This window comes from Myxine glutinosa, chromosome 2, assembly GCF_964187855.1.
Source record: "Myxine glutinosa chromosome 2, kmMyxGlut1.1, whole genome shotgun sequence".
In the NCBI taxonomy this organism is placed as follows: domain Eukaryota; kingdom Metazoa; phylum Chordata; class Myxini; order Myxiniformes; family Myxinidae; genus Myxine; species Myxine glutinosa.
In genome coordinates, this window is record NC_136262.1 from 112,277,923 (window position 1) to 112,290,322 (window position 12,400).

Below are 12,400 nucleotides of genomic sequence, written 5' to 3' on the forward strand. Positions count from 1 at the left end.
ATCCTCCCATCTTACAATCTTACCATCCAGCCCACATCCCAATCTTACAATCCTCCCATCTTACAATCTTACCATCCAGCCCATATCCCAATCTTACAATCCTCCCATATTCCAATCTTACAATCCTCCCATCTTACAATCTTACAATCCTCCCATATTCCAATCTTACAATCCTCCCATATTCCAATCTTACAATCCTCCCATCTTACAATCTTACCATCCAGCCCATATTCCAATCTTACAATCCTCCCATATTCCAATCTTACAATCCTCCCATCTTACAATCTTACCATCCAGCCCACATCCCAATCTTACAATCCTCCCATATTCCAATCTTACAATCCTCCCATATTCCAATCTTACAATCCTCCCATATTCCAATCTTACAATCCTCCCATCTTTCAATCTTACCATCCAGCCCACATCCCAATCTTACAATCCTCCCATATTCCAATCTTACCATCCAGCCCACATCCCAATCTTACAATCCTCCCATCTTACAATCTTACCATCCAGCCCACATCCCAATCTTACAATCCTCCCATATTCCAATCTTACAATCCTCCCATCTTACAATCTTACCATCCAGCCCATATCCCAATCTTACAATCCTCCCATATTCCAATCTTACAATCCTCCCATCTTACAATCCTCCCATCTTACAATCTTACCATCCAGCCCATATTCCAATCTTACAATCCTCCCATATTCCAATCTTACCATCCTCCCATATTCCAATCTTACAATCCTCCCATATTCCAATCTTACCATCCAGCCCACATCCCAATCTTACAATCCTCCCATATTACAATCTTACCATCCAGCCCATATTCCAATCTTACAATCCTCCCATATTACAATCTTACCATCCAGCCCATATTCCAATCTTACAATCCTCCCATATTCCAATCTTACAATCCTCCCATCTTACAATCTTACCATATTCCAATCTTACAATCCTCCCATATTCCAATCTTACAATCCTCCCATCTTACAATCTTACAATCCTCCCATATTCCAATCTTACAATCCTCCCATATTCCAATCTTACAATCCTCCCATATTCCAATCTTACAATCCTCCCATATTCCAATCTTACAATCCTCCCATATTCCAATCTTACAATCCTCCCACATCCCAATCTTACAATCCTCCCATATTCCAATCTTACAATCCTCCCATATTCCAATCTTACAATCCTCCCATCTTTCAATCTTACAATCCTCCCATATTCCAATCTTACAATCCTCCCATATTCCAATCTTACAATCCTCCCATCTTACAATCTTACCATCCAGCCCATATTCCAATCTTACAATCCTCCCATATTCCAATCTTACAATCCTCCCATCTTACAATCCTCCCATATTCCAATCTTACAATCCTCCCATATTCCAATCTTACAATCCTCCCACATCCCAATCTTACAATCCTCCCATATTCCAATCTTACAATCCTCCCATATTCCAATCTTACAATCCTCCCATCTTTCAATCTTACAATCCTCCCATATTCCAATCTTACAATCCTCCCATATTCCAATCTTACAATCCTCCCATCTTACAATCTTACCATCCAGCCCATATTCCAATCTTACAATCCTCCCATATTCCAATCTTACAATCCTCCCATCTTACAATCCTCCCATATTCCAATCTTACAATCCTCCCATATTCCAATCTTACAATCCTCCCATCTTACAATCTTACAATCCTCCCATATTCCAATCTTACAATCCTCCCATATTCCAATCTTACAATCCTCCCATCTTACAATCTTACCATCCAGCCCATATTCCAATCTTACAATCCTCCCATATTCCAATCTTACAATCCTCCCATCTTACAATCTTACCATCCAGCCCACATCCCAATCTTACAATCCTCCCATATTCCAATCTTACAATCCTCCCATATTCCAATCTTACAATCCTCCCATATTCCAATCTTACAATCCTCCCATATTCCAATCTTACAATCCTCCCATCTTTCAATCTTACCATCCAGCCCACATCCCAATCTTACAATCCTCCCATCTTACAATCTTACCATCCAGCCCACATCCCAATCTTACAATCCTCCCATATTCCAATCTTACCATCCAGCCCACATCCCAATCTTACAATCCTCCCATCTTACAATCTTACCATCCAGCCCACATCCCAATCTTACAATCCTCCCATATTCCAATCTTACAATCCTCCCATATTCCAATCTTACAATCCTCCCATATTCCAATCTTACAATCCTCCCATATTCCAATCTTACAATCCTACCATATTCCAATCTTACAATCCTCCCATCTTACCATTTTACCATCCTCCCATCTTACAATCTTACCATCCAGCCCACATCCCAATCTTACAATCCTCCCATATTCCAATCTTACCATCCAGCCCACATCCCAATCTTACAATCCTCCCATCTTACAATCTTACCATCCAGCCCACATCCCAATCTTACAATCCTCCCATATTCCAATATTACAATCCTCCCATCTTACAATCTTACCATCCAGCCCACATCCCAATCTTACAATCCTCCCATATTCCAATCTTACGATCCTCCCATATTCCAATCTTACAATCCTCCCATCTTACAATCTTACCATCCAGCCCATATCCCAATCTTACAATCCTCCCATATTCCAATCTTACAATCCTCCCATCTTACAATCCTCCCATCTTACAATCTTACCATCCAGCCCATATTCCAATCTTACAATCCTCCCATATTCCAATCTTACCATCCTCCCATATTCCAATCTTACAATCCTCCCATATTCCAATCTTACAATCCTCCCATATTCCAATCTTACCATCCTCCCATATTCCAATCTTACAATTTTTTTTTTTTTTTTTTTGTGTACAAGATCGAGGCTCGTGAAAGAGCGAACATTAATCCAGCATTAATCACACAGAGACAAACATTAGACAAAGACATTAGACAAAGACAAAGAGACAAACATTAATCACACAGAAAGACAAACAGACACATAAAACAAATAACATCGGGAGCGGTAGACAAGATGGGGAGAGAGGGGGAAGGACACAAACACAACATTTGAGAGCAGGGACCGAGAGACATGGAGACCTCGAGAGATCTGTAGGAGTGAGAGGGCTTTGGGGGGGAGGCATGTGAAGGGGGGGAGGCATGTGAAGGGGGGGGGGGTGGGAGAGGTATAAACATATGGACACTGCCAGGACTTCCAGGAAAGAAGTTGGAATTTCAAACAAGGTGGATCTGGGGTGAATTAGTGGGGGTAGAAAAGATCAAGGTTTTGGATGGGGGAAGATAAGAGATGGTGGTGAACAGCTGTTTTAAAGACCTGGAGGGAGGAGTGGGATTGAAGGGAGTGTGGGAGTTTGTTCCAGAGGCGGGAGAAAAGAGGAATGAAAGAGTGAAGGTGAGCAGAAAGCCGAGATTTCGGCAGTTTAACCATCGGAGGGTTGCTGGCAGATCTTGTGCGACCTGTAGGAATATTTGGGGGACAGAGCACAGAGAGAGCTGGGGGAGCAAGGCCGGAGAAGAGTCGGTAGAAGACAGAAAGACCACCTACCTGCCTGCGGTGCGTGAGTGAAAGGCCCTCAGAGGTAGCTTCATCGCGGGAGATTCCAATGATTTTGAAAGCTTTGGATTCAACAGCGTGAAGCCGAGCCAGGTGTGAGGCAGGAGCACCAGCCCATAGGGGAGAACAGTATTCCATTGAGCTGCGGATGAAAGCCTTGTATGTGGTGAGGAGCTCAGGTGTGCCGAGGAAGGACTTCGCACGACGGAGGATGCCCAGTCGGCGACTGGCTTTGGAGGCATAGGGGAGAACAGTATTCCATTGAGCTGCGGATGAAAGCCTTGTATGTGGTGAGGAGCTCAGGTGTGCCGAGGAAGGACTTCGCACGACGGAGGATGCCCAGTCGGCGACTGGCTTTGGAGGCCAGCTTGGAAATGTGGTTTTCCCAAGAAAGATCATGGCAGATAGTGAGACCCAAAAGCTTGAGCGACAGAACTTCTTGGAGAGGATTGTTGAGAAAGTAGATGGGAGGGTTGTCCAGTCAATCTTTTCGGAGAGACATAGTAAGAGAGTGAGATTTGTCAGGATTGAAAGACATGTTCCACTTGTTTGACCAGTCTGTGATTTTGTCCAGGTCTTCAGAGAGTGAGGAGGCTGCAGACTGCCGATCTGAGGGAAGAGGAATGGAGCGGCAGAGAGTGGAGTCATCAGCAAAGAGATAGAGAGGATTTTCCAGAGAGTCGGAGAGATCATTGATAAAGACCAGAAAAAGCACAGGGCCCAGCACACTGCCTTGGGGAACTCCAGCCTGAACAGGAAGGGGAGATGAGAGAAATCCATTCAGGGCCACACGTTGACTACGACCAGAGAGGAAGTCCGCAAGCCATGCATGGAGATTTCCATGGATACCATAGGAGGAGAGTTTGGTGAGCAGAGCTGGGTGCCAGACCGTATCGAAGGCACGTGATATGTCAAGGGAGACAGCTCTGATTTCCTGTTTGGCATTGAGGACCTCCATCCATTGTTGAGACAGCAGAAGCAGCATGTCCAGAGTAGAGTGACCTGGTCTGAAACCAAATTGATGATCAGAGATCAAGCCATTGGAGAAGAGGAAAGATTTCATATCCGAAGCAATGATGGATTCCATGACTTTGCTGATAATTGGGAGCAGGCTGATTGGTCTGTAGTTGCAAGGATCTGTTTTTGCACCTTTTTTGTGTAAAGCGGTAATGTTAGCTGATTTCCAGGATGCTGGCAGATGACCTTGAGCAAAAGATAGGGCGAAAAGAACAGAGAGAGGGTGAGATAGAGCGGCAGAGCAGGATTTTAGGACCCGTGGGCTGATGCCGTCTGGTCCAGTTGCAGAATCAGAATCGAGGTTTGACAAAAACTCCTCCACCTTGTCAGGAGAGAAGGACACAGAGTTCAGGAGCAGTTGGGTTCGACTGGGAAAGGTTGGAACAGAGAGAGCTGGGTCTGGGACTAAGGATTTTGAGGCAAACACAGAGTTGAGGCATTCGGCTTTGTCACGTGCGATGTCAACTGTGTGGCCATTTGAGGTAAGGGAGGGGATGGAGGGGGAACAAACACCAGAAACGGATATGACCAGACGCCACCAGGATTTGGAGGAAGGAGACAGGTTTGAGAGTTCATTCTTGAGTGAGGAGAGATAGTGCTTCCTGGCACTCCTGAGGGTAGACACACACTTGTTCCGAGCTTGGTGGAAGGAACTGAGATTGCCTTCAGTTGGATTAGCCTTCCAAGAGGCAAAGGCAAGTTGTTTCAGGGCAACTGCCTCACCACAAGATTCAGTGTACCATGGACGGGAGGAAGGGTAAGACAACTGAAGGCGAGATGGGATAAATCTGTGCATGAGAGAGATCAGTTTGCTTTGGAAGAATTCCCAGGAAGAATTGATGTCAGAGGCAGTGGAGATGGGAGACCAATCCACACGATTGATGGCTGCTTGAAGACCGTCCCAGTCGGCCTGAGTGAAATGCCAGACTCGTCGACGCTGAGGAGGCTCTCTGAGAATGGCCAGAGAGATGTCCACTTTGACAAGCACATGATCAGAAGAACCGATTGGAGCAGAAGAAGAGCAGCAGACATTAGCAGGGAAGTTTGTCATAACCAAGTCTAGAAGAGAAGATACTCCATTGGCTGAGATCCGGGTCGGGAAATTGACAGATTGTGTCAATCCCAGTGAGTCACAGAAGTCCTTTGCTGAGGTGCCATGACTGGTGAGAGAGGAATCCACACCCAACCAGGTGGCATGATGACAGTTGAAGTCACCACATATGAGGAAGAGAGAGTTGGGATGAGTGGATAGAAGTTGGTCCATGTTGTCAGACAGTGAAATGTAGATGGAGTCATCACTGTTTGGGGGACGGTACAGAACACATATGAACAAAAGGTGGGAGCGGAGAGGAAGCCGTAGCCAGAGGTACTCCTGGGGGTGAGGAGGAGAGAGGGCAGTGCAAGGAGAGTGAGGAAGAGAGTTTTTGATAAAGATAGCCACCCCACCACCAGGCCGAGGCTCAGGTCTATCATACCGGAGGAGGGAGTAACCAGGAAGAGATATTAAGGAATCAGAGACATCTTGAGGGAGGAAAGTCTCTGTTAAGCAGATCAAGTCTGGATTGTCAGAAGCAACCTGTATGGAGAGATCAGTCAGGTTTGAGCGAAGGCCCCGGATGTTTGAGGTCCATACCATTAATGAAGAGAGAGGGGGAGCATCAGGTACAGGACAGGGGAGGGGAGGAGTAGGGTAAGATGAAGGATGAGAGGGGGAGGTAGGGAGAGCAGTTGATAGTGTGTCAGATATTGCAGAAGAGTTCCAAGAAAGGGAAGGATGAGGAGGATGAAAGGTTTGATGGTGAAGGGATGAGGCACAGTGAGGGGTTGTTTGAGGGGGGGCAGAGGAAAGTAGAAGGTTTGGGGGGGTGGAGGTATGAGATAGAAGGGAGACGAAGTGGGGAGGAGGCAGCTTGGAGGAGGAGGGGGGAGGAGGGAGAATTGGAGAGGAATGGTATGGGGGGAGAATTGAATGGGAGGGGTTGGGGGGGAGTTTTGAAGGGGAGGCGCAAGGGGGGAGTTTTGGAGGGAAGGGGCAAGGGGGAAGTTTAGAAGTGGAGGGACAAGGGGGGAGTTTAGGAGTGTAGGGGCAAGGGGGGGGGATTTGGAGGGGAGGGGCAAGGGGGGAGTTTAGGAGGGGAAGGGCAAGGGGGGAGTTCAGGAGTGGAGGGGCAAGGGGGGGGATTTGGAGGGGAGGGGCAAGGGGGGAGTTTAGGAGGGGAATGGCAAGGGGGGAGTTCAGGAGTGGAGGGGCAAGGGGGGAGTTTAGGAGTGTAGGTGCAAGGGGGGGGGGGGATTTGGATGGGAGGGGCAAGAGGGGAGTTTAGAAAGTGGATGATTAATGAAAGACGAACATTGATAACAAATTGGGTTTGTTGTGATTTTCAAGTTAGCAATCCGATTCAGAACGATGGAGGAGGGATGGAATGAATGTGAATTTAGACCATGCAGTGAGGGAGACGTACAAGATATTGAATTTCTTTTTTTTGAAGTGGAATGAGTTGGAGAGGAAATTGAGAAAAGCCTTTTAAATAGGAAGAAAAACAGCGTGTTGTAATATACCACTGAAATAAACACAGAAGGGGAAAGGTTAAACATATTTAAATAATATTTAAACAGAACTCTGAACACTCTTCTATGCACAAAATACCAACGGGGGGAGAGCCGAGAGGGACCACCACGAGTCACGTGAACAGGGCAAACGGTGGATGGCAAGGAGATAATGGGGGCGGGGCGAACAGCACACCTGGACAGAAAATACAGGATGAGACAACAGTACACGTGGAGAAAGGAAAATAAATGTTTTTTTTTTTTTTTTTTGGGGGGTGGGGGGGTGGGGATTTAGAACGTTAGACAGAGTATTATGTTCGGGGTAGAAGGGAAAAAACTAAGAGCCAAGCAAAACACGCTTAAGTTAACAAAACACCGACGGGGGTACAACTACAAGGCCACACACGAGGAGCAGAACACGATTAATTAATTACGAGTTACAGGAAATTCAAACCAAAACCTCCCATATTCAAACCAAAACCTCCCATATTCAAACCAAAACCTCCCAAATCCTCCCATATTCCAATCTTACCATCCTCCCATATTCCAATCTTACAATCCTCCCATATTCCAATCTTACAATCCTCCCATCTTACAATCCTCCCATCTTACAATCTTACCATCCAGCCCACATCCCAATCTTACAATCCTCCCATATTCCCATCTTACCATCCTCCCATCTTACAATCTTACCATCCAGCCCACATCCCAATCTTACAATCCTCCCATATTCCAATCTTACTATCCTCCCATATTCCAATCTTACAATCCTCCCATCTTACAATCTTACCATCCAGCCCACATCCCAATCTTACAATCCTCCCATATTCCAATCTTACAATCCTCCCATATTCCAATCTTACAATCCTCCCATCTTACCATCCAGCCCATATCCCAATCTTACAATCCTCCCATCTTACCATCCAGCCCATATCCCAATCTTACCATCCAGCCCACATCCCAATCTTACAATCCTCCCATCTTACAATCTTACCATCCAGCCCACATCCCAATCTTACAATCCTCCCATATTCCAATCTTACAATCCTCCCATATTCCAATCTTACAATCCTCCCATCTTACCATCCAGCCCATATCCCAATCTTACAATCCTCCCATCTTACAATCTTACCATCCAGCCCACATCCCAATCTTACAATCCTCCCATATTCCAATCTTACAATCCTCCCATATTCCAATCTTACAATCCTCCCATCTTACAATCTTACCATCCAGCCCATATTCTAATCTTACAATCCTCCCATATTCCAATCTTACAATCCTCCCATCTTACAATCTTACCATCCAGCCCATATCCCAATCTTACCATCCAGCCCACATCCCAATCTTACAATCCTCCCATCTTACAATCTTACCATCCAGCCCACATCCCAATCTTACAATCCTCCCATATTCCAATCTTACAATCCTCCCATATTCCAATCTTACAATCCTCCCATCTTACAATCTTACCATCCAGCCCATATTCCAATCTTACAATCCTCCCATATTCCAATCTTACCATCCAGCCCACATCCCAATCTTACAATCCTCCCATATTCCAATCTTACAATCCTCCCATCTTACAATCTTACCATCCAGCCCATATTCCAATCTTACAATCCTCCCATATTACAATCTTACCATCCAGCCCACATCCCAATCTTACAATCCTCCCATATTCCAATCTTACCATCCAGCCCATATTCCAATCTTACAATCCTCCCATATTACAATCTTACCATCCAGCCCATATTCCAATCTTACCATCCAGCCCATATTCCAATCTTACCATCCAGCCCATATTCCAATCTTACAATCCTCCCATATTACAATCTTACCATCCAGCCCACATCCCAATCTTACAATCCTCCCATATTCCAATCTTACCATCCAGCCCACATCCCAATCTTACAATCCTCCCATATTACAATCTTACCATCCAGCCCACATCCCAATCTTACAATCCTCCCATATTCCAATCTTACCATCCAGCCCACATCCCAATCTTACAATCCTCCCATATTACAATCTTACAATCCTCCCACCTTACAATTCTCCCACCTTACAATCCTCCCACCTTACAATCCTCCCACCTTACAATCCTCCCACCTTACAATCCTCCCACCTTACAATCCTCCCACCTTACAATCCTCCCACCTTACAATCCTCCCACCTTACCATCCTCCCATATTCCAATCTTACCTTTCCATTCATGGCCCGATTTTGTTTAAAGCTGTGAACAAAATTTGGTGCAACACAGGTGATTAAGGTTATGCTCAGGTTTCATCATAATTGCATGAGTAGTTTATGAGAATAAAGCAAATATATATTTTGGGGTTAACCTCCCCCACCCCCCACATACCCACAAAGGGGCTGATTTTTTTTTAATGCCGTGAACAAACTTTGGTACATCACGGGTGATGAAGGTTGTGGTGAAGTTTCATCGGAATTTCATGTGTAGTTTGTGAGAATAAAACCAATACCTATTTTGGGGGCAACCCCCTTCCCTACCCCACCGATACACTCCCTTAGGGCCGGTTGTTTAGCTCACCTGGAACGAAGTTCAGGGGAGCCTATGCGATGGCGCGTTGTCCGTCCGTCCGTCCCTAAACACTTGAAAATCCTTCCCCCAAACCGCTGATGGGATTGTGACCAAATTTGGCACAAAATGATATTTGTTGTGTTGTGACTAAAGTTTGTTCACGGTATTAAAAAAAACTCAGGGTTTAAGTGGGTTTACGGGGGGCAAAGTGGATCCAGGTTTGACCCCCCAAAATAGGTATTTGCTCTTCTCTGAAACTACACACACAATTTCGATGAAACTTCACCACAACCTTCATCACCCGTGATATACCAAAGTTTGGTCACGGCATTAAGAAAATCTGCCCCTTTGGGGGTGTGTATGGGGGGGTTGCCCCCCAGAATAGGTATTTGCTTTCTTCTCAGAAATTACACATAGAATTCTGATGAAACTTGACCACAACCTTAATCACCCGTGTTGTACCAAAGTTTGTTCCTGGCATTTTAAAAATTGGGGTCTATGGGGGGGTTGGGGGGGCTTGCCCCCCAAAATAGCTATTTGCTTTTTTCTCAGAGCCTACACACACAATTTGGATGAAACTTCACCACAACCTTCACCAGGCAGTGTCCATATGTTTTATACCTCTCCCACCCCCCCCCCCTTCCCATGCCCCCTACCCCAAAGCCCTCTCCCTCCCACAGATCTCTCGATGTCTCCATGTCTGTCGGTCCCTGCTCTCAAATGTTGGGTTTGTGTCCTTCCCCCTCTCTCCCCATCTTGTCTACCGCTCCTGATGTTATATGTTTTATGTGTCGGTTTGACTTTTTGTGTGATTAATGTTCGCTCTTTCACGAGCCTCGATCTTGTTTCCAAAAAAACAAACAAAAAAAAAAAAAACATCATCCGTGATGCACCAATGTTTGGTATTTGCTATGTTTGCGGTTACCATGCCCGCATGGTAACCGCAACCATTTGTGGTCAAGTGTTGGTTTTGTTTTGTTTTGTTTTTTCATTCCACATGGCACAATATTCTTACTGAAGTGAGTACCATTGAAAATAAATTGCATACATTTATCAAAGAATCAGAATCAGAAGAGTATAGTGAAAACAAATGTTTTTTTGTTTTTTTTTGTTTTTTTTGTAAACAACATCGAGGCTCGTGAAAGAGCGAACATTAATCACACAAAAAGTCAAACCGACACACAAAACACAAAAAATAAGGGGAGCGGCAGACAAGATGGGGAGAGAGGGGGAAGGACACAAACCCAACATTTGAGAGCAGGGACAACGGGAGAAATGTGGGAGGGGGAGGGCTTTGGGGGAGGTGGGAGAGGTATAAAACATATCAACACTGCAAGGACTTCCAGGAAGGAAGTTGGAATTTCCAAAAAAAAAAAAGTATCTGGGGTGAATTAGCGGGGGTAGAAAAGATCAAGGTTTTGGATGGGGGGATAAGAGATGGTGGTGAACAGCTGTTTTAAAGACCTGGAGGGAGGAGTGGGATTGAAGGGAGTGTGGGAGTTTGTTCCAGAGGTGGGAGAAAATGGGAATGAAAGAGTGAAGGTGAGCAGAGAGCCTAGATTTTGGCAGTTTAACCATAAGAGGGTTGCATGCAGATCTTGTGCGACCTGAAGGGAAATTGGGGGGGGGACAGAGCACAGAGAGAGCTGGGGGAGCAAGGCCGGAGAGGAGTCGGTAGAAGACAGAAAGACCACCAACCTGCCTGCGGTGAGTGAGTGAAAGGCCCTCAGAGTTAACTTCATCGCAGGAGATTCCAATGATTCTGAAAGCTTTGGTTTCAACAGCGTGAAGCCGAGTTAGGTGTGAGGCAGGAGCACCAGCCCAGAGGGGGGAGCAGTATTCCATTGAGCTGCGGATGACAGCCTTGTATGTGGTGAGGAGCTCAGGTGTGCCAAGGAAGGACTTCACATGACGGATGATGCCCAGTCGGCGACTGGCTTTGGAGGCCAGCTTGGAAATGTGGTTTTCCCAAGAAAGATCATGGCAGATAGTGAGACCCAAAAGCTTGAGCGACAGAACTTCTAGGAGAGGATTGTTGAGAAAGTAGATGGGAGGGTTTTCCAGTCGGTCCTTTCGGAGAGACATTGTAAGAGTGTGCGATTTGTCAGGACTGAAAGACATGTTCCACTTGTTTGACCAGTCTGTGATTTTTTTCCAGGTCTGCAGAGAGTGAGGTGAGGAGGCTGCAGACTGCCGATCTGAGGGATGAGGAATGGAGCGGCAGATAGTGGAGTCATCAGCAAAGAGATAGAGAGGATTTTCCAGAGAGTCGGAGAGATCATTGATGAAGACCAGAAATAGCACAGGGCCCAGAACACTACCTTGGGGAACTCCAGCCAGAACAGGAAGGGGAGATGAGAGAAATCCATTCAGGGCCACACGTTGCCTTCAACCAGAGAGGAAGTCCGCAAGCCATGAGTGGAGATTTCCATGGATACCATAGAAGGAGAGTTTGGTGAGCAGAGCTGGGTGCCAGACCGTATCGAAGGCACGTGATATGTCAAGTGAGACAGCTCTGATTTCCTGTTTGGCATTCAGGACCTCCATCCATTGCTGAGACAGCAGAAGCAACATGTCCAGAGTAGAATGACCTGGTCTAAATCCAAATTGATGATCAGAGATCAAGCCATTGGAGAAGGGGAAGGATTTGATATCCGAAGCAATGATGGATTCCATGACTTTGCTGATAATTGGAAGCAGGCTGATTGGTCAGTAGTTGCAAGG